At 36.8% G+C, this 24713-nt stretch overlaps 1 protein-coding gene across 1 annotated transcript in view; it reads right to left on the reverse strand.

The window, feature by feature from the left end:
• The window catches only part of NKAIN3 (sodium/potassium transporting ATPase interacting 3), a 335927-nt gene that overhangs the window by 221698 nt on the left and 89516 nt on the right, over window positions 1-24713 (reverse strand).

Genomic DNA, 24713 nt, shown 5'->3' on the forward strand with positions numbered 1-24713 from the left:
TTTTTCACACTGTATTTCCTTTCTTGATCAAATTATGTACCATTTTTTCTCAAAGAAGGCTGAATTACAGTGAGCATGAAAGCAATGAGGGGAAGTCATCCAGAGATAATCCTTAGACAAGGTGACCAAAATTAAAAGAATGCACATAGATTCTGAGCCTTTATTTCTGGATTGATTTTAATTTCATCAAAAGGCTAGAATGACTGTTCTAAATAATAACAATAAAAAGGTTTACAGTCTTATAGTAAAATCTATTGGTCTGTCAAGCTTATTATCTGACACCACTGTTGCAGTACATTAAATTCTGCAGTAACAAGGCACTTGGCATCCTCATTAATAGCTACGTGACTCCTTGGGAGACTGAACATTTGCTAAACAGCAAGCTACAAGACAACAGCACTTGTGAAATTCCTACTTCCCAGGATCCATTTCCCTCTCAGTGTACATACACTATGCTTCTCCCTGTGCACATCCTGCATCCTACATGGGGAAGGAAAAATGAGCTAACAAGCAGGTGGAGTAAACTACTCTCTAAACTGAGGCGCCCTGAGATTTCCTGGAAAGGAGAAAAATCACATTAAACTCCCCAACATCTAGAGCAGCATAATCCTCTTCTTTGACTAAGTTAACTTTGCTTGTGTGTTGGTTTACAGGTAGACACAGCCATTGCAAACATGACACTGTTTAAAGCCTTGTCATCCCCTGTGTGACATGCAGGACAAAATCACTCAGGGGGATTCACTAAAAGCTTGTTGGGTTTCCCCTTTGCACTCACAAGTCCAGGGAACAGGACTGATGAAAGAAAAAGCATTGTCCAATACCTTTGCATTTCTCAAGTCTCACAAGTACCAAAAGGAAGTTACAGGGAAATTCTCTTCTGATTACTTGTGTTGGCTTTAGTGCTGCTTTGTGCCAGTGAGCAGTACTAAAGCTACCTTAGGTGCACTGTGACACAGAGCTGGGAGCTTGGGGCTTCACCCATCTCTAGGTACCAGCTGCTGCAATATTCAGGTATCTCCAGATATCTCTGTTACAATAAAAGCTAGTGCTAAAAATCAATTTAATGTCAGAGGTTGGACAGGAGGAAATTTTAAAATTTTATTTGGCAGTGTGCTTCTATAAAACCCCATTTTATATTTTCAGTGTTTTCATTATGTTTTATAACCTTGCTAAGCTCAGGTACAGGCAGAAATGACGAGCACAAAGCTTGCATATAAAATGAATGAGCTTTTCTAATTCTTGCTGATAAAATAAAAACTTCCAACTAAATTAGGTTGAAATACGCATGTATTCTCCTGCATTTATGTAGCTTTATTAAAGTGCCTCTTTGTACTTCAGTGAACAATTACAAATCATTTTACCAATTTCTTCAGACACTCAGGCATGCCAAGAGCTAATTAACTAGTGTGACAATTGCAAGAAGAAGCAACATAATTCAGTTTTTTAAATGGCTGGAAGGTATTTAATTTGAATAAAAGAGCAATTAAATAGCAGGAGTAATAAATGGTATTGACAGGTAGGATGCACATATCAGAAAGGTCGCTAACAAAGTACTTGCAGGTACTTTCAGAAACTCCTCTTTGGAGTTGTGAAATTAGGATTAATTGGCTGGAGCTGTTTTATAGACTATTTCACACATTTAATACCTTACAATCTATTGAGGTAATCAGCCATGTGTAAAGAACAAGTTTTGAATCGATTCCCTGATTAAGTAAAATACAAGGTTCTTTGTATGCAAAATGTAGAATGTTAATGCAGGATTCATCTGGCACAGTGGAATACAACTAGGAAAGACCTTTTCAGTAAAGTAAATCCCAGAATCTATCAGAATTTGAGCATTTGTTGGCACAGCTTAGAAGTAACTCCTGCTTTTGCTGTGACAATTTGGTAATGGTAATCACCAGTCTTGTAGATTTTATTTTGTAACAATCAGTATTATTAGGTTTATTAAGTTTTAGTATTATTTCATAAAATATAATATATATATATTATATTGTATATATAGTATAAATAATATAATATATAATATGAAATTATAATTTTAGTATTATTAGTTTATTAGGTTTAAATAAGCTTTAACTCTGTTTTTTAAATACCAAAATTTACTAGTGGGAAAATATTACCTCTTTTTCAGTACAATAAAAAATACAAGAATTAGCAAGTTCCACAAGAGGCTTGAAAAGCAGAATACAGGTAATGAGCCTCAAATGACATTGCTGGGAAACACTGTCCCTGTAGGAATTGGATTTTGCTTGACATTCCACCTCAGCTGTCACTGTCATGTTATGGACTCCAATTAATCTTTTTCCAGGGCAGTCTACAATTCCTGACCCCAGTTTGTGAGCACCCATTATCATTCTTGCCTCAAGTCAAGTACCTTGTAGAAGCAAAAACAGTTGGAGAAAATACCTGACGGAACTGAAGGAAAGAATAGTTCCCTACCAGAAAAGGGTCAAATAAGCTTAGGCAAAGAGGATCAGGCAGATCTAGGGACCACCATCTCCACCAACATGTACTATGAAACCCCAGACCTTCCCTAGACATCAAATAGTTTAAAGAAGATATTTAGTAAGCTCTGCATAACTTGATGACTTCTGGGCCTCTCCTCCCCACATCTGTGGTCAAAACTGTGAAAGATAAATGAAAACAGTTACAGTGTAAAGAATCCTAACAAAATCTTTGTCCATGTTATTTCCTCACTCAGTACTTGGTAGAGTGACCCACTGAGGACTCACAGACCAAAAAGCAAAGATCAGTTTTCACCTGAAGATGCTTAGGAAATGGGTAGTGGGGATGTTAGATCTGGGGGACCAGCCTAACTCCAGTCTAAAGGAGCTGATGTTGTCTATGGTTCAATGAAACAAGACTTGCCTATTTTTATACATGTAAATTTTGTTTTCCTAGCTGTTCACTTAAAAACAGTTAGAGGTTAAGAAAGGCAAGTGCAAATTCATCTGTATATTAAATTAGATGAGAAGGATTCTTATGTACTACCTCTTTCAGGAAACAGATGGGCTTGATAACAGTATACTCTAGTTGGGCAAACACTTTGCACTCCTGTTCCTATGTAAATAATCAAGCATTTTTTAAATTCTATGCTGGGAGTGTAAGCACAATATGTTGTTAAACCAGTAGTAAAACAATAATCTTTACATTCCACTGTGATACAAAAATCACATAAATTAACATTAGAGTCAGCTGAATTTTTGCTCAACTATCCTTGACCAGGACTCGCTGCAACAAGATCAATATACAAAATAGTTCCTTATCTTTTGGGGAGATAACTCATTTACCACTGTTCTCCTGTTCCCTAGTCTGGCTGGCATGTATCTCCAGGAAAAAAGAGCACCAGCTTTGAACAATAAGCTTCTCAAGAAAAATTTGATAAGAATAAGCTTGGGAACATTCTGTATGTTGGACTAGGCATCGTGTGACCAGTAGGAACTACCTATCTTGGGGGTAGGTAGTGTTGAAAAATATTTTTCTGGTTTGTTTGGATTATTACAGCACAAACTTCCTAATAAATTTATCACATACTATTACATAATAACTAATTTTGTTACTAAACACTTCCCTTCCCACATGCTAAACACATGCTCTTCCCACTGATAGCATGTTCTTTTCAGCTATTTAACACATTAGGCATCCTTTGATCTCTAAGCTACAGATTTTTGTGTTATAAACGAAAAAAAAATGCTGTTTATGTCATGCATGACCAAAATATACAACCTGAGATCTTCATGCATCACAGTTCACCCATTTCAAGTTATGACCTTCCCAAGAACCATTCAACCTCCTCATTAAAAATGAGGCAATCATGTTTCTTCAGAATAAAATGAAGCCTCTGCTGGGAAGTCAAGACATTAAAAACAATGAAGATTTTTTTATATGTTTTAAGAAAGTAAGTGCTTTGGTAATATTTCTTTTGGACAATTGTCTTTCTCATAACCTGGACTGCACTTAAGAGAGATTTTCTTGCTTTAGTTTCAAACCCCAAATTCCATCTGCTCTTTTCCATTCCCCATTCAGAAACAAGAGGCCAGAAATGACAATTTAATAATGGCACAAAGGAGTCATTTGGGTCATTACCTTTCTTTTGTTTCTTAGATGTTTGTTCATTTTTTGTGTAGAAATATGTTAAATATTATGAGCCATTCTAACATGTCCTTTTTTTCTTGCCATTTCCTCATTCACATTACTGGAATTTATCCTTACTTCATTCTTGGTTTTTAAAAACTGTCTAAAAATTGTGAAAGAAAGACTTGTGTATCATGAAGAAATTCCCCCAGAATGAAAATATATGGATATATTCAACCCTGGTGACAGTCTCCTAATACATACAGAATTTTATCATGAGTTAACTTATTCGACTTTTGAGTGAAACAGACTGAAAGAAGAAAAATCTTTTAGGCCTAGGAGAAGTCTCCCTTATTTATTCTTTTCATTTAGGCTGGAGTAGGATAAGATTACTAATCTATGAGGGACTGAAAATGTGCAGTTAGAGGAGATTGAAAATAATTTTTCTTGCAAAATTCTTCTTTTACTATGTCAGCCGTATATTTTGCTTCTGTAGGAACCAAATTTTCAAGAGAACCACTGAAGCAATTTGAAAACAGAACTAACAAGAAAGAAAACCAAACCAAACAATTTAAATTTAAATTTCAAGTGCTAAAATTCTGATGAAAATACTGTAGAGATAAGAAAAGCTACACAAGCTTCTCCGTATTTTCATATTATGTGACCTTGCTCAATCTCACACAGCACTGCGCAGCAGCATGGAAAATCTCCCATAATTTCCCTAACGAGGTGATGTACACTTCATAGAATAGACAGTTGTTGACCTATTGTAGTAATTGTTTGGTTTCCAATTACACAGCTTGAAAAACATGAGGTCCTTGTGAGAGTATGTAAATATTATCAGTCAAATGCACATCTTATTACTTCATTGCAGTCAAGCTATTCTAACAGAATTGTATCATAAATTAATTTTGTCCAGCATATAATATATCCAGTGTATTTTTTACAAAAGAAAATCAAAATATCTATTTGCTGTTTTGAAGAGAAACAACAAAGACTATTGCAAAGAGTATTCAGTTTATCTTTTTTTTTAACTTTGGATGCTAGCCAAATTCCAGAGCTCCCTAAAATGTTTGCATTTTCAGGAGACATTAATGGAGGGGTCTGGTGTGTTTAATGTGACCCTACAAAGTCTATACAAAGACCTACTACTCTGAATTCAGTAAGCAATACTTTGCTGATGGCTTCAGCACTGTTTAATTAAGTGTTCAGTTCAAGAGCTGCCCCTCTAAGTTCCCTCCTCATTTTCCTTCTCTGCCAGCAAGTAATGAAGCGACCAAAGAAGATGGAGCCAAACTCTTCTCTGTGGTGTCTAGTGGGAGGACAATATGCAGGGGGAACAAACTAAAAAAAAAGACATTTTGTCTGAACCCTGAACACTTTCGTGGTATGAGGGAGGTCAAACACTGGAATAGGATGTCTGGAGGAGTTGTAGAGTCCTCACCTTTGAAGTTATTAAAAAACTGGCTGGACAGTGTGCCAAGAAGTCTGCTCTAGTTGATCCTGCTTCAAGCACAGGATGGAAAGGATGGTAGATTAAATGATCTGCAGCCATTTTCTCCAACCTCAGTTGTATGATTCTATGATTTATATGTAATTTAGGGTTTTCTTCTGAGTTTCTTGTTTATATTCATAACTAACAAGCAATTCCACTTTCTGAATATCCTTTACCTTTTTCTCTCATCCACATCATGTTTACAGTTCCCATACCTGTCTCCAAGAAACATTTTCCTTCGTTACACCAGCTTTCCTTATGACTCTTCTCTGCTGCTTACCCTTCTGTCCATCAAATCCCAGTAATATTCCACCCTCATTTCATGACTTCTCCCTACACACTGGTAATTACATTCCAGCTCCAGAGAAATTCTTAGTTCTTTAATATATGCCTGATTCATGTTAAATTATTAGGAAAACACTTGGGAGCAAAGTTTTCATCTGCATTTCTCTCCCCACTATTATACATTTGTCTAACACCCTTGCTACAAGTTTTTCATGAAAAATTCCCCAAAAATGGAGTAGTCATCCTTCAGCAGCAAAGCACTGGCCAACAATAAATTTCAGTATCCAGAAAGCATCAACCACCACAGACTTGCTATTACAGGCAGTCTTTTAACTGATTTCTCATTCTTGCTACTTTTCACACAACCACTAGGAAGAGATCTTGCAGAATCTGCAAGACGCAGATTTAGCCTCCAACCAAGAGAGATACCTTCATTCTTCTTCAAAGCCTTTTGAAACTTCTTTTGATATTTTGTAGCACCCTCATCTCTCATCATCCATCTCTGCAATTATACTTTCTTACTAGTGGAGCAGAAAAAACTACTACTTACAGAGTCAAGAACTCTTCTACGTGATTGGACTAAAAGACTCGCTGGGCATTCAGTGAAATAGAAAAGTATTAACAAGAAAAGAAAAAAAAAACCACACACACACACAGACCTGAAAGTAAAATACTTAAAGAATTTTCTTTTTCTCTTGAAATTCAGTAATGTGAAGAAGGGAACAGATGACCTATTGTATCAAAGCATTTCTTTTCAGAATGCAATTAAGAAATTTGGAAATTGCAAAGATACGTGTTCAAACATGCACTCACAAATATATTCCCCAACATTTTCTTTAGTATTTTCATGCCTCTTTTGAGAAACTTTTTTAAGTACTAAAAATGTCATGCCACTATTAATATGTCCAGATTCCCTTTAAACAAATTGAAATAAGTCATAATAACAAGATTAAAAAAGTGATACAGCTCTTGCATCAACACTTGCCTTTCTTCTATGTTACCCATCAAGCTGTCAATTGATGATTGATATATTCCTCCTAAGAAACCCAGTTCACTAAGAACTGGATGAAGGAAAAGTAGCTCACAGGGTAAATTTAAATCTGCATAAAATTTTAAGGAACATTTGGACAAGACAGAAGTGCACAAAAGGAAAAAACAATCACTAAATATTGGCAGTTGTCTCAGAACAAGGTGGTGTGTGAAATGCACTTCTGTGCACTTTGACAAAGTGATTGTGGCTGGATCATACAAGAATTGTGGATCATACAAGGAGACGTTACCAGAAACACGAGCAGAACAGGATAACCACATCTCTCCATTGGCACACCTTATGAACATTTATGAACAAAGAGTTGCCCACCAATTCTTTGATATATGATACCCTCATATTTCTGTTCAGCCTTTTTCCTGCCTGAAATCTAAATTCAGTGAATGACGTATAAAAATTACACCAATGAAAAGGGAAAAAAAAGAAAATGTGGCTGTATATTGTCAACTTTTAATGGACAGAAAAATAAAGTTTAATTAAAGCAATCAAATTAGAGCACACAGACAGATCCAGATACAATTACTGAAAGTTTTTTACAATTGCTCTGGCCATAACTCGAATTAAATAGATGTGGTTTATTTCTAAACTTCTCATAGAGAAATAAACCAAACAAAAGGGACAGAAAATCACTATACGATCAATACTGAAAATACTGAAGTTATTCAGGTGTTTTCAGGGCATTTGTCAAACACACAAAAATTAGCAAGGCTCTAGCACATGCTACATACATGAGCAAAGGGCAAATTTTTATTCTATTAATGAAACAAATTATTTTGAAATATAAGATAATTCTGCTAGGTTTTAAATATTCCTTTGCCTTCTATAAACTGTGATTCCTTGGTGAAAAGAACTTGTGACAAATTCTTCTGCAACCATTGTATGAAATACAGCTAGAGTGAGGAGCAAAGATTTCTTAGTGAGAAGGAGAATGCAATTTTTAAGACAAAGAACACACCTATGTAAGTATTTTATTTAGTTGGTTGAAAGAAGTGTTGCAGTCCACCTTTACATATGTATAGCTTTATCTTTAGCCAAAACTAGATCTGTTAAGTATGGATCTCAATAAGATAATTACCACATTGTCCCAAACATTGAAGGATGCAGAGTATTTCAATGAACGCTAAATTTCTTTAGATATTTTTCAGGAGAAATAATTCTAAGTCATGGTGTGCTGGCAAACAAGTCTTTCTAACAAGCTATTGGTGTAAAAACACTGTAATCCTGTCCTAATGACTCACTCCACCATTATTTTGTGTTGAGCTAAGAGCCTTTCCTCAAATAATACCTTAGTCATTTCAAAAGGATAAGATATTCCTCTAAACAGGGCTTCTTTGCACTAAGATACAACTCAAACTGACAAATATGGAAAAATATATTCCAAAGGAATTATCACATAGGGGACTATTGATTATATGATGTTGAAATATGAAGGCATATTGTACTTCATACTCAGGTAAGTCTAGAGCCAAAGGCTGTTAAATTACATGATCAAAAAATGCCTCCTCTTCATGTCTGAAACCAGGCCAAGAAAAGTTGTAAAGTTAATTGTCATGCTCATTCTTCTATGCTGCATGAAAGAAGTGCAAAAGAAAATTTCTTCACAAGAAAATGTGCAATTAAACAAGACAGAAAAATTACAGAAAAAAAAAAAGCTTAATCAGAAAAGCAGATAAACAACTTTTTCTTCTGTTTGAATATTGACAGTTCTGTGTTAGAGATTAACAACCAGTTCATACTCACTCTCAATAAAACCCAAAGAAACTAAATTAACAAAATAAACAAAAAAACCCCAAAAAACCCCAACCCAAACAACCCAATGCAGTAGAAAACAGCAGCTTTTTCTGCTTGAACTGCACTGTTCAGTAGAGTGAATGAAAGATTTAAATAGAAGTTCTCAAGTACACACAATATGCTTTGATTTGCACCTTCAGAAACATCACTGAAGGCAATTAACTCAACCAAGGTTTTGGCTTTTACCTGCAATGTACAAAAAAATAGGAGATTCAAGTGATTATATAATGAATAAGCAGTATCTACTCAGAAAAAAAGCTGGCTAAAAATGCAGAATTGCTTTTTCACTTAACATTTACATTTGTTCAGAATTTGTTTTTAATCCAACTTGAACCCTTTTTTCCTTCCAAGTAATTTTCCAGTGAACTAGAAATTCTGAGAAGAGCCTTTTTAAGCAACAAAAGGATGGACCATGTCTGCCTTTTTTTCAGTTCTCAGATATGATCAGTTCTTACCTCCTCAGGAAGTGGTGAAATCAGAAGACAGGAGGCTCTCTAACAGTAGAAATGGTCAGGATGCTAAAAACAGTCACCCATCACATAGGACTAAATATGAATTTTAACAAGATATGAAATATTTTTTATCTTAATTTCAAATCAAATTCTCCTACTGTTCATAGGAAGGTCTGCTGATAGTGGTACAGCTCACACAGTTCAATTTTGGCAGGCCAGCAGCCCACGACTGCAAGAGAGTTTCTGCGGAAGTTTCCAATATCCCTAATCAGGATCTATGCTAAAGGAGCAGAACACATCAGATTGCATCTTGAAGAGTGGCAAAGCCAGTTATTTTGTGGGGCTGAGAGGAGGCACACTACCTGGTAGCACAGAGGAGAAATATTATGGTTGATGCACTGAGACAGCTCTGAGAACCACTTTAGTACCACCAGCTGTGAGCAGGAGTGGCCTGGATGTGCCAGCAGGAGGCTGCAGGTCCATCAGCCCTCTGCTGACACCCACATGGATGGTAAGCGTGGAAGAATGTCTGCTGCCACCTGTAGCTGCACAATATGACTGGAACAATATGAATTTACACCAGCTGAGTGTCTGGCCTAGCAGGTGAACTTTCCATGAAATGGGTGGAAAGGACCTCACTCCTGCAAGCCCCTATGCTGAACAGCCCCAGCATCCTGGATTTTTGTTTTATTTATGTTATTCTGTTCTCTTGGCCATGAGGTCGTTTGCTGTAAGTCCATCCCAGAATTTCACAGTATGCTGAGTTGGAAGAGCCCCACAAGGATGATTGAGACCAACTCAGTGTGAATGGCCCATATTGAGCCCATCATCTCTGGTGTTATTAGCACCATGCTCTAACATGGACTAACCTCAGGGTCCCTTTCCCATGTGTTACACCCCCATGAGTGCAATCCTGCAGCTACAGCTGAGCTCAGAGCTTCTCTAAATCAATTTCTGGAAAGAAACATGCTGGAACTTCCACTGTGGGCTCACAGGAGATTCAGCCCAGACAAATATTTATCCTTTGACCTTTTATTTTAAAAAGGGTAATTGAAAAACAACAGCAACAAAAGCCTGAATGTGCACTTCCCTCCAGTAGCTTCAATATACTACTTCATTAGAAATGCAGAATATTACCTAGGAAATCCCAGGCCAACTGGAACCATGGTTGTTAAGGAAAAAAGTTCCCAATGGCTGCAAAGAGCTTTCTTTATTAACAATAGTTTCTATTACAAAATCCCATCCTTCAAGCAGAGTGTTATTAGTAATGGCATAGGACACATATCCTGATTCATTTATTGAACCCTTTGGTCTTCTGTTTTATTAATAGGGGACTTCTCCAGGTTGGTGGGGCTTACTACAATCCTGCTTAATTCCGCTTCATTTTCCATTATTAAGCCCTTACATACTTTAAGCTACTACTTTTTTCTCTTTTCTGAACTCCAGGCAACTTGGCCCAAAGAGCCTGCACAGGAAGAGATTGCAGATGAGTAAAATAAAAAGCTACAAAATTCTAAATGTGCTTTAACTGGACACTTACTGGGAGGAAACTTAAAAGATATTTTTATTCAAATATCCTCCACTTCTTCCCTTGGGACAGTAATACTCTCTTTATTCTGCAGCTTATCTACATACCCTCCCACACGTTTCTGCTAGTCAAAGCTTTCAGGCTAAGCTGATGACAGGTGGCAGTCCTAGCATGAGAGGACCACATGCTGTGGACATTAATGAATTTCCTTCAGGCCCAAATGCAAGTCTTATAACCTTAGGTTGACTTACTCTGCTCTTCAGTTAAATAAAAATATTTCACCTCATACAAACAGCTCAGCAAGATACAGAAACAGCAAGAGCTAAATGAGTAGAGGGATTTAGAGCTTTTCCAAGGTGTACTTCCAGTTCAACCATTTTCAGGTCATTCATGCAGTAAAACTCTTACTCTCTTTTTTGGAGTCCAACATGCATTATCCAAAAGCAGGTGAGAATGGAAGACTGGGACAGTAGAGTATATTCCATAGTTTATTTTAACTTCTGTGAGGTATATCACTAAAGCAGCTATTCTGACTATAGATAAACTCAGTGTAATGTCACACTTATGGAATAGAGCATTTTGGAGTTTGCAGTGCATTATAGGCTTTAGATATTTTATTCCTTTCTAATTTTTTAATATTTCCAGTCTAAAATGTGAAAAAATCAGGAAACAATAAGTTGCCTAAAGCAAGAGCTCATGAGGACAGAAACATTCATAGGAAACTGAAAGTTTTAATTGTAGATTAAATGAACAGAGCTTTGACTTTCCTTCATTTAGCTGGACTTTGCAAAAACTTCAAATCCATGAAAACCAACCTTAGATGGAAGAAAAGAAAGGTGACTTCTGCTCATAATAATCTTCTATGTACCATGTCTGAGAAAGGAAAAGAACAAAGTCTGTATAACAATGTGTTTGGTTCTAAATGGCCTGCAATAAGTACTGGGTATATAGTCCCTCTCATGGTACTAATAATTCACATTTATTGACGACCTCTGGTCTCACAGTGACCGTAATAAAGATTATGATGTTGAAATCCAGACATAAAAAACATCTGGACAAACAGAATGTGTATCAGAAAGGTAGCACTGTGATACTTAAAGAGTTTTAGCTTACTGCAGGACATCAGAGGGCAACGAAGTCTTTACATCTATCCACTTTATCTTCCTGCTGAAAGTACCTCACGCTGGTATTTATCATCAGGATAAAAAGAATCCCAGCAGTCTTCAGGCAACAACAGTAACCTGGACTGGGATTTAAATGAAGGACTCTGCAGTGAAAGATTCTCCTTGTCATTACCAACCACATGATTCATAACTCATTTATCTTGCCCTTAAAATAAACCACATTTCCAAAACTGTGTCTTGACATGTCTTCTCTTTTCCTTCAGTTATGACAAATGGAAAAAATTGTACAGCATGTATTTCTTCTCTGACTGACAGCTTACACAAATTTTTCCTTTATGTCTTTGTAGTTTTACATTCAATATTTTAAATTCCTGAAATTGCATATGGTTGTATTGAATTCCATTAGGATTCCTGATTCTGTCAGAGTAATAATATATTTGAGTTTTTGAACTTCATACATACTTCATTCACAATGCTTATGTTAAAAAGTCTATTTTCTCCTTTTAAACCAGGTACAGAACAAATTCTAATCATTATCCCATGAGATTATGAAAAATTACTATTTTTCTACCCATATTTTAAATAGTCTTTCAGGGATGGCTGCAACACATGTACTAAAATAATATGCACCCACCCAAAGGCCTTTCAATAAGTTCCCTAGTTCCCATGACACCCTCAAGATTACCTCTCAACTTTAAGAACATAAGATGCCATTCAAATGGTCCCTTCAATTGAGCCATAGGAGATACTCCCTAGTGCTCTAAGAAATAAGGGAAATGGGACCCTAAGAACTTCAGGAAGAAGAGGAAATAAAACTGTGCACTAATGTTTGATAATCTGCATATCAATAACAGAATATTGTTTTATTCATTCTCCCCATGTTAAATAGAGCCAGTTAACTAACAAATGCTGGAAAAGGTCATCCAGCCAATTTCCACCCATTACCAGATGATCTTGCAGTAAATGCTTACTTGGTCATTTAAAGCTTTCAAGGTCATACACTGCAATCAGGCTGAATACTGAACTTTCATGCATTAAGTGTGAGAATGCACCAGGTATGTTTAGTCAGGAGCTGGAAATCCAATTTTGCAGTTGTATCGAGAGATGCTTGGCATACACATTTTGAACAACATATATGCAGGCTTTGAGAGAAAGGGCTTGTTATAATAGGCATAATACATGGACATAATATATAAACATAGCACGTACAAGGAGCAGATCAGAAATTAAAACTGTTATAAATCTGAATTCCTATCAGCAAGGAGTAGAATATTTGAATTATGCATAATGTGGGGAAAAAGAAAAACAGCAGTGCACACACTAAATTACAGGATGAATATCAGAGTCCATCATATTTCACCTTCTACCTCCCCTTCACTAATAAACCCTGCCAATGAAATAAACCTCAACAAGTTTTTCTACAGCTTTGTCAGTTCCTCTTGTTCATTGCACCTTACATATCATACTGATTTACTGGTCTTTTCATAACCCATCTCTCCTGAAGAATAATTTTTCCACAATGCCCCAAAGAAGCAAACAAATAGCACATACTAAATTTTGTGACATATTCCTCGTCAGTCTTTGCAGTACATCCTGCCTTTCTGCGTCTTCATTTAGATTTTGAATACCACAGGTTACAGATTTCATTTGTCTGCTAACGTATACAGTGACAATTAATAAAAACTCAATCACCATGATAATCAGCTCCTTGAGCTGGCAGCCAGAGGCTAATGATAAGGACAGGATATATTGCCCAATATCCACAAGCTTGTGCAGAAAATTCACATATAAAGTCAATAGAAGAAAAGACAAGCCTCAAAACTGTTTCCAGAATAAAAAGCAAAGGCAGGCACCCAGCTGCACAGAGCAGAAGCTGAGTCTCCACCGTGGCAAAGAAGGAGCAGGACATGGCCAGGGCAGGCAGGAGGCTGGCCCTGGCCCTTGCACCCACCCCACAGGCAACTGCCCTCTCCTCCCCTTTCAGCCAGATGCTTGTAAAAACCATCCTCATGAAGGTGAAGGGTAAAAGGTGGGAGAGACCAGGGCCAAGGGGAGAGAATACATCTTGCTACAAGAAGGTTGGATGTTCAGGGGGACAAAATCCTGAAATTCATGATTTTCCCTCCTGCCTTCCCCACCCAGTCAAGACAGAGAAGTGAGTTATAATAGTTAATAGTGGATTGCGATGTCAGAAATACATTTTTCACACTGTAAGTAGCTGTTATGCTCTGTGTGGGCACCTCCTCATTGCTCACATGGATATCCTTTCAGCTAAATGTCATCTGCAGGCAGAATAGGCCCAGACAATGCAGCCATGACCTCCAGTCTCTCCCAGCATGGTCCAGTCTGGCACCAACAGCCTTGTTCACATTTATCCTTTTAAGTCTAAATGTTTACAATGTTAAAATAAACCTGGTTTGATTTTTAACACATGTATTGGCCAAATCATGACTGGTAGGCTTTGATCATATGGTGAAAAGAGATCTCTGTGTATAAGAAATTTCTTTTATACTTTAGTTTTTGCCTGTCCTCGGGGATTATGTCATTATTGATTAGATGCAAAATTAGATCATAACCTAACTAAATAAAATTTCCTTTCATATGACAGTACTTTGGTCTCTGCTTCCCATGTCACTTTATTACTCATCATGCAAATTATATTAAAATTTTAATTTTCCTTTTCATGCAAAAGGAAAAATCAAGATATCAGACTGCATCCAATTTACATCTATCATTCAAAGTGATAGAACAAAAATAAACCTGTCTTCACATAACAAATGAGCATTGCTTCACAGTTTTGATTATAAAGATAATGTGATTGCATAAAAAAAAAAAACCCTCTAAAACACACTTTCCCACTTCTCTAATTCTTCTCTAAGACTACCTGTCACTATTTGGCAATTCCTGACACTTAAATGGAAGCTGTACATTGTTGCCAGAAGAATACAGTGTTAGACATTTTGACTGCATTGTCTCCACAGTATCCAACTTTGCACATGGTCAGTAAAATAACAAATCCTAGCAGAAGTACAATTTTAATTAATACAACTCTGTACTACATCTACACTTTTTATCCTTGTTCATCATGCTGACTGATACAAACACTGCATGACAAAGACCAACAAGACAGAAGATTTCAGGTCAGATATTGAATAATGTATTTGACATATCATAACCATTTTCTATGAACAGGGCATTTCTAAGTCAGGTCTTAGCCAGAACACAAAGTTGTGTTTAGCTGAAAAGAGGAACAGGCTAAGAGAACTTCAGAACATTTTTTATTCAAATTCTGAAGTTAAAATTTAGGTGAAAATCCTCACATGATACCATTGCACAGAGCATTACAAGCTCTGTCTGTTAGCCTCCTAGCAGTGAGAAATCCTGGACCTGTTCTGAGAGGGAATTTTGGTAGAAACAAAACCTATAGCAAATGGAAAGAAAATCTGGCCTCTGCCCTGGGGCCAAAGTTAGTTTAAAAGTCAGTTTTAGAGGGGAGTTTTAGTCATGAGCATGTCTACTGGCAAGCATATCTGTAAAGCATAGGCCTGTCTTTTTTGACCATATTGTTCAGCTACAGATGTGTTAAACAACCAAAGACCATGTTGATTTCTTCACCTGACCCACTCAAAAGCAGCAACAGCAACTAAGGTACAGGGGGATGAATACTCATATTATTTTTATGTGACAGTGAGACCTGGAGAAAGAACAAAAATAGTTAGGGCTTGAAGAAAAATCTAAAGCAAAAGCTGAAGGAAGCAGAGAAATTATAAAATTGCAAACAGAGAATCAGAAACCACTCTAGAGAGTAAGCCATCCTAAGTCTACAATGCAAGTCATACTTGAAAGGAGAAAATATACCTTTGTACAGAAAAAGAACAGTCTATTCACTTTTTTAAATCCCATGATCAGAAACATGATGTCAAAACAGAAGGAGTTCAGATATTTCTGTGCTTCTGTTTCAGTTTTAATAGATGCCATATCCCCAAGAAGCAGGAGAGAAAAAGGGTCAGCTGAGCTAAACCGCATGAGGGAAAGAGTAACTAATGGAGGGAAGGGAAGTGATGAGGAGAGAGATGTACTGTAAAGGCAATACCTTGGGAACAGAGAAACCTACTTTCTATTTCTCATGTTTTGTCCCTGGCCCATTGTACAAATATCAGGAAATCACCGAATCTCTTTGTAAATCTGAGACAAGTTGTGCTCCTTACAAACTGGAGAGAGGAAAAATGCAGAGGCAGAACAGAAAAGCTCCTGTGGCATTGCTGTAATGAGATTTCTCACACCACCAGCAAATAGCCCCAGCAGAAGATACTTTTTACTGTTTGGGCTGAATTATTTATTTTGCAGGTGCATGTAAAAGCCACCATTGAGGCTTGCTTAGCTCTTTGGTATCATGCAAAGCATACATGTCATGGAAAGGTAACCACTGCCCCAAGGAGGCAACAATCCCTCTGTAATGTGGGGAGTAGCAGATGGAGGCTTCCCAAAACCTGTGGGGCAGCACAAGGTGAGAACAAAGCAATTATAGTTAATGTCACTTCTCACCACCTTCCAAATCTTCACTGAGTGTTCCTTAGTCAAAGATGCATCTATAATTACTATGTTAGCCACAAAATTGACAGAGATGTGACTCCCTCTCCTTTGCCCTGGGAGACTGCTACAAAACCCAGCCTACCCTCCTGGGCGATTTCAACTCATGCAGGATTCACATCAGTAAGTATCCAGGGCTTGCTTTCAGAAACATTTTCAAGAAGAAATCGTTCCAGAAAGAAGCCAGTATGATGAAAATGAAACTCTGCAGAAATATGAATTCCATTTTGTTGAGGTTCTTTTCCAGCTGTGTCCACAGCAGGGTGAGAGACAAATTACCCTGTACAGCCACTATGATAAAAATTAAAATACTCCCCCTGAACAAGAAAATTTGTGCAACACAGGCTACAAACTGTTCAATTAGTCTTCAAGGCCCATGGGCATGCATTTACAGTCAAGTTAGTGGTCATTGTGGGTGGGGTGACCTGTTCCACCTTGTATAACTAATAAACTTCACTGGGGTGGGAATATGAGTCTGGTGTGCTCACATGCCTATTAATTGTGATACCCCCTGGACCATAGTGCCTGTCTCACATGCTGTAATAGTAAAATTAAAATATTTCAGCTAAAGACAGTGAGAAAGTGAGGTCTCCTACTGTCTTTGGGATGTTGGAATTCCCTGTCCTGTTTCTAGCTTTAGTCAGTGTTTAATTATTGATACAAAAATAGATTTCTATAAATAGTAGAAACTGAGGATTATTCACCCTTGCTCCTAGTTCAGTGGGTAAGTGGGTAGGAATTATTTGAGCACTGGATTTCCAGCATGTGCTTTTGCAGCTACACTGCTAGTTCTCAGGGGAAAGGATGTGCCTCTTCTCCTAAGGGGTATTCAAGACAGAAGAAACACTCAAGAAAGAAAGAAAGAAAAAAAAAAAAAAAAAAAAGAGAAAAGCTTGAAAACTCCTTAGAGGATACTTAACATATTAAAAGCATTTTTTCATCCAACTCCCATTTTGGTACTAACATATGGTCTAATTTTCAGAAGTATTAACAAGTGTCATCTACCAACCATGTCAGCAAGAAGGGAATTTGAAGTGAAGATGAGGTCATGAGGCTTTAGGTTTTCTTCCAAATGCAGAAAAGTATAATGCTTAGCTTTGCTTTGCCTCACTGCTTGGTTTGAAGGGGAGGCAGAAGATGGTGTTTGCTTTTGTTAAGGCTTTACTAATTATCTAAATATCAAGTACTTTTAATCAGCTAGAAAGAGTCAAGGAAATGTAAAATTTTGAACTTTTATCTTCTTAGCCCCGTTGGTGATTTTACTAAAGTAAACTGTTATTTACTTTACAATAGGAAGTTGGAAAAAAGTTTATATGAAGAGAGGAACATGTCAGTGAAAATAAAATTTTTTGTTAACAGAATTCACAAACAAGTCTAAAATCTGGAGACAACCATATCATTTGGATCTTCTACTGCAACAAGAGAAGAACAATTAGGGAATCAGGACTACTGTAAATATGTCAGAACATATTGAGCAACACTTTCTTTATGTAGAAGTTTGTTACTAGTCCAAATTTTTAGTATGAACAAAATGCCTTCTATAAGCATGGGATTTTTAAAAAAATATCTCCCTAAAATTTATCTTCATTATATCCATTTAACCTTATAGTTCTGGTAATGCTCTTTTTTTTTTTTTTTAGTTTTTTTTTTTAGTTTTTTTTGCTTCTTTTTTACCATCTTTTTCGGATTTGAGAAAAGTAAAGCAGATTAATAAAAAATAAAATTTATTGACTACATACATTCTTTTACTTTTTCTTTTTCCAAATAATAGATATAAATACATACAATTTCACAATTATTTCTAAGAATTTTTTTTTAAAACAAAATAGCTTAGTGTACCATTTATGTGAAAATATTACAAGTGTTTATGTAATATTATTAAATTTACATCTTACTCCTCACAATGTTATTCACATTTGCTATTTGTGCTTTCATGTTACTTATTAAAATAACAGTATTGCATCTCCTGACATGATGACAAATTGCAGTTCTTACATGTTTTAGCAGAGGGACACATTATTGGACAGGAAAAATAGTATTCACATATAAATGAGTGCTTCTTCATTTATGAAACGTTCCATATACTTTCATGTTAACTTAGTCAATGTTCATTAATATTTTAATAAATTCAAATGACTCTTCATCCCTTCAAAAATTTATGAACAATGACTGAGTGCTGGATTTGAAAACTCATTGAATGGATTTCACTGTTTCTATTTATAAAAATATTCATGGATAATGTTCTGGATATAGTTACCATCTTCAGCTCTCAGTGGGTAAAGGTAGGATTTGAAAAAGCATGCTCTTACTGCAACATCTGCAGGCCCAGATGAAAGCTAGGCTCCATTTCAGTCTGCTGGAATGGTATCAATTAGGATATAAAGTCAGAGAGGATCCCAGCACCAAAGGTGAAAATTACAGACAAAAGGAAGGAGAAGCAAAAACTCAGGAGAATCTTGGGAATGATTCTAAGGAGTTACACGTGCTTTTCTTGTAACTTACTCTACGCAGTCATAACAAAGGTTGTTGTTGTTATCCTGCATGAAGACAGAAGATGGAAGCTATCTAATGTCAGTCTGGGCACGTTTCAAAACTCAAGGAAGGAAACAGTGTTAGCAGTGGGATCAGTATCAAGACATTTACTGATAAGGATGACAGGACTTGCGAAACCTGGCACCAAAGAGCCGTGTCTCATCCACGCTCTTGGACCTCCCATCCTCTCACCCCCTAAGAAGCGTGAGAAGCCTGCCAGCACTCCATTTTAGCATCTCTCCATTCCAATAATCCCAGAAACACTGTCTTCAAATTCTAAATAAATTTAATCAAAACCAGTGGTAACCTTTCATTGATTTGGGTAAGAACAGGTCGGGCCTTTCAACTGGGAGGAGCGTGAGGCAAGAACTTAGCATTTTTTCATGCTCTAATTGTATAATAATTAATAAAAGTAAATTAGATCAAATATAACTCAGAGAAAACCACTCTCCTGAATTATGGCTGTTGAAATACAGCCAGAGGAGCACTTTCAGGAGCCTGCTTGGCTGTGCAGTGCTGATTTAATTATGATGTTTAGACATGGTCAACTACAGAGATACCTGCTGTAGCTTGCAAGCTACACCAGAGCTCAGACAGATGAGCTGATGTGTCACCAGTCAGCAAGACAGAAGTGCCTACACCACTGTGTGAATGAACATGGCTTTCCTTTTAGAGGTTTGTCTAAAATGTTCCTTCATTTCGGACCCAAGAAAATTCAAACCAGTGATTTAAGTCTGAATTCTAGGTTTTAGAGAAATTTTGTCAAAAATCATCCTTGCACAGTTTTTCTGCATTAAAACATTACTGTACATGATTTTGCAGATTCTCAGTGATTTGGACAAAAAATCCATCTGTCCATCTAACCAACTCATCAAGTACTAGAGTCTTTCCTAAAGCTTCTTCCAACATATAACTGTGGAGATTTAGCAAATAGCTATAGAACCTACTAATAAAAGTTCAGTGTTACAATCTCACCATTTTAACAAAAGTAAATAAAGACCATGCACTGAAAAAATTCACTAAGTGCTAACATCAACATACATTATATATTTTTCTGATCTCAGGAAATTGAATCTAAAAAGCAACTCAAATTTTCTTTCCTACTACTGATAAGGTGGTTTGGTTTTTTTCTTTGCTGTTTTCTGAGGGTTTGCTTTTTTTTTTTAACTAATGAAAACAGGCAATCCTGTATTTTGTTTCAGAGTGCTTCCCTGGGGCAAAGATAAACTTCACTCTTATCTGTTCTTTTGTTGTTCCTGGAATGATTGCTCTGTTCATTATACTGTTTGATGTTGCCATCTCAGCTTTCCAGTGCCTGATTTGTTCACTTCAGTCTCAAAATTATTAGGCTCTTCATTCCAAAAATAAGCTGATTTTCTCATTTAAAAACCAATGTCATCTTTGTGTATCATAGATTTACAGTTCACAACAATAATAGATTATGGAAACAGTGACATAAAAGATTACACTACAAAAATGTATTTCACTTGCATAAAAAGGAAACGAGTGATAGTCCCATAAAAGTGAATATAGATCGCTGCTGCACAAAGATCATAATCAATAGGTACCAATAAGGCACCTGAGTTACAGCCCTCACAAATTCACAGAACGCTAAGAAACAAAATCTGAACTTGTGGATTATGAGTTAGAGTGTGCTGGCCACACTCCACTCCCCCAGCGTGCACCCACCCAGCTGCACACTTAATTTACCTCTCAGGTGAGAATGCTGATGACTGTGTCTCGCCCACTACACCTGTGCAAATGGATTCTAGAGCACAATAGGAATCAGAATGCAATTTCTACCATCTGGAGTGATCAGCCCCTTCCAAAAACAAATACAGTTTAGACATCACTGTTTTGGGGGTTTGTTTTAAAGTATTTTATGGGTCCCAGACCAGCATTTCTCAGGAGGACTTATATGTGACAATTGAGTAAAAATGTGGTGACTCAGCTGTATTTTGACTGGACTTTCAAAACTGTAAATTTTCTTCTTGAAAACACTCCTCCAGACATCCTCTGCAATGGTAAAAATAAACAGAAGTCCTTAAACTCTTTCATAAGATATTTTTGAAGTATAAAAGAGAATTGCTGATTAAATAAATAAAGTTAACAATCCCAAAATAAAATCTCCAATCTGCTGTTGTGTGTTAACATACTGGTTTTCTTATGTATCTTTAAATACTCACCAGAAATAACAAGGAACTTTGGGATTGTCTTTTACAATGCAATCTTTATGTAATGACTGAACTTCAGTTTTATATGGAAGAACATACCACACAATAGCCTGACAGAGTGCCACCTAGCTTTATCTTTTTAAATGCTCACCACAAATCCTACAAGACCATGAGTTCCCAAAGACTAAGGCACAAGTAAAGCTTAGAGGCCAAGACCCATGTCACTTTCCCAGGGTGAAGGAGCTAGAGCACTGCATGTGGAACTTGCTGCAACAGCTCATCCTCTTTGGTCTAGGTGCACACAGCATGCCAGCCTACTGCTTGGCTGTGCAGACCAAATCAATGCAGAAAGAAGACCAGCACATAGTTATGCAACATTCGGAATCCCAAAAAGTCAGTATCAAGGGGTTCTACAGTACCAATTTGTGGGAACTGACAATGGTCAAATAAGAGATTTTTTTGGGCTCAAGGCATTAGTTTGAGCCTGCGTGAAACTAAGTCTCATTTTGGCCTGGGAAAACATAAGGAGGAATCCAAACAATCCTTGGAAAAGGACAACAACCTTTGCAGGTGTTGTTTGGATCCTTGTTGTCTTCTTGCGAGAAACAGTCAAGGGGTGGTGTACTCAACTGACCAACGATGGTGATGTGTTAGTTTAATAACCAATGAGAGATTTACCTCTCAGACTTTCTTGGACCTTTCTATAAAAGAAGATATGGAATAATAAAATGTCGTCTCTTGTGAAACCCATCTAGAAAGTCTATGTCGCGCTTTGCCATTCCTGATGTAGTGTGACACCATTTCAACCTTCTTGTAAAGATGCCACCGTGAATCCTCCTGCCACTTGAATTAGCAAGCTGATACTTAAACACACCTGCTGAGAGCTGCTGACTCCCAACTAATGCCACAGTCATCCTGACCATGAGTGTGGGCTGAGCATGCAGGACTGGCTTTAGGCTGTGGGTGTGCAGGTATCCAAGGCACACTCAGTCCCTTTCCTGTGTGCTTACTAGATGATGCTGCTCTGACATGCTGTGAGCCTGCTCAGTTCAGTGAGCTGGCACCAAGCTATGATGTTGTTCATTATGGGGAGTTAATTCTATGCCTTATCAGTGAGCTGAACTTAGCTCCTGCTGCCCAGTTTGGAGGACAATTGTGTGCTGCTCCTACTAGAAATGCGTAGGTTTTTTTCACCTTTGTTACCTCATGTATCTTATAGATCTTCAGTACAAAAGTGAAAAGGCACCTTCCAACGCAAATCATATGACGATGTCAAGGTGGGCAGGGGTAGGAAAATAAAGACAGCAGCTGCAAGCTGAATTGGAGATCAATTCAAGAGCATGAAACTTGAAAGTCTCTCTTTAGAACAACGCCATAAATGCTTGTTAAAGGAAAACTTGCAAGCAATAAGCATCCTGCTTATCTGTGTCTCATTCAACATCCTAAACAGCAGGAACAATTCAATCATCTATAGCTGCCATATATTCAAATTTATAAATACCCATTCTGTAATTTCAGCAACCAGAAGTATGTATTTTTACAGAAATGAAAGCAATTTTGTCCTAGTACAACATTCATGCTGCACACTTGCATTTCCTTTAAGGGTGCCGTTCCCAGCCATAAACTCTGCTCTCCAGAAAGAATCAGAGACAGCATGAAGAGTATGAAGTCTGAAACTATTATGACAAGATATAAAGTATCATGTTAATATGCAGTGTCTGTCACAGATTAATTTTAATGCACGAGCCCTTGGGTCACATCAACATCACAGAGTTTTCTGGGTCACCAAATTAAAAGGCATGTCATCATCTCCTTTTGACACAGAAGCAGTTCATTAAAAATATTTGCAGAGATATAGGAAAGTAATCTTGGTCAGGCATATGCTTTGAAAATTCTTCAAGTTACACTGTCTTGAGTAGAGACTTGAACAGAGACAAGGTCTTCTGGGAAGAAAAGTCAAACTTGAAAATTAAACTAGATTCAAGTTCTCAGCTGGACTTTGTTCTCAGAGGTGAAGTACACTCTGAGAATGTGTAAATTCCTGGTATATCCTGAACAGACTATAAATGCTGATTTCTCAATGAGTTTCTGGACCTACTGTACCTCTGATTTATCATCAGAACAATGTTGGTGGTCGTTCAAGAATTATGACATTTTCTCTCCAAATAGTGCTCTATTCCAAGTGTCAATTTTGATGAATAGTCTATCAAGTCATGACACAGTCAAAGAGTTGAAATAACTCTATCATCATATGGTGTTTGTCATTAAGAAAACCATTTGTACTTTCTTGAGCACCACATTCATTTGCTTCTATTTGTGAGTAGAGCTACACAAAAGTATTGGAGTTTCTTACATTATCTAAGCAAATTTCTTGTCAACTATAATCCAAAAGGTTATATGTTGCAGAAAACATTAATTCACTCCTTTTTATAAAAGTTGTTCCAAATATTTTTGAATGTCAAAAACAAGATAATTAGAGCTCAAGGCATTGCTACTGTCAGTCTTCACAATAATCACCAACAACACTGGCAACAAGAAAATAAATGAGATTCTAGTGTCAAGTTACCTGAATGCAAAAAATGTTGCAGCTGATAAAAAAAAAAAAAAAAGAAACAAAAAACAAAACAAAAACAGAGAAAAAGCAATCAATGTAAATAGTGGTTTCACATTCGAGACTATGGAGAGGATGATCACAGACATCCATCAGATACCTTCCAAAATCCTCACTGTATCTGAATGGAAACTGTACTTGCACATTCAGCTGTTGCACTCTTGCCCCTTACCTGTCAGCAATGGCAAACTCAACGACTCAGCACAGAGCCCTGAAGCTGACCAGAGTTTGCAGAGAAACTTGTATGTGTTGGACACATCAAAAAGATGACAGAAAATGTTATTGAGATATTTATCTATAATGATGTTTGAAAACATTAGTCAGTTTATAGCAATCTCACGTAGTTTTGTCATCCCTTTTTACTTTTCTACACCCTTAGTTTTTGGGTTTTTTTATGTCAATGTCCTAAAAATTGAAAACTTACCACATATTTATATTAGTCCATAAGTGTATTCATAGAATTTTAACTTTGGACACTTTTAAATGTGGAAAAAAAAAAGTGTAGATACATCAGAAATTATATTATATATATATAAAAAGATACAAGTAATATATAATATATAATGCATACTTAAAATTTAAAAAAAAAGGTAAATCTCTTTCATTATCCATTCGTTGAAAGAGAGGTTGATATGCATCAACCTCTGAAGTCACAGCTATTCCACACAAAGTCACTGTCAATATTAGTCATGTTGCCAGTACCTTCAAACTGAGAGATACATGGCAAGGGAGATATTGTCTATTTTCCTGCACCCATTTCTGTTGTGCTCTGTTCTTAAGAAGAGTCCTGATAGTATTAAAGATTGCACATACACTTCATTTTGTGAAAACACTGAGTACACCTCAAAGTCCTTGCTTGTCCTTAGACAAATATTACTTTCATTATCCTTATGATCAAGCTCCAGACACTTGTGGTGATTTTGACTAGTTTTACTTTTCTTCCCATAGCTGGCACCTATAAGGAGACAGAATAGTCTAGTAGTCACCTAGACAGGACTCATTAATT

Source organism: Cyanistes caeruleus, chromosome 1 (assembly GCF_971803275.1).
Source record: "Cyanistes caeruleus chromosome 1, bCyaCae1.hap1.1, whole genome shotgun sequence".
Taxonomy (NCBI): domain Eukaryota; kingdom Metazoa; phylum Chordata; class Aves; order Passeriformes; family Paridae; genus Cyanistes; species Cyanistes caeruleus.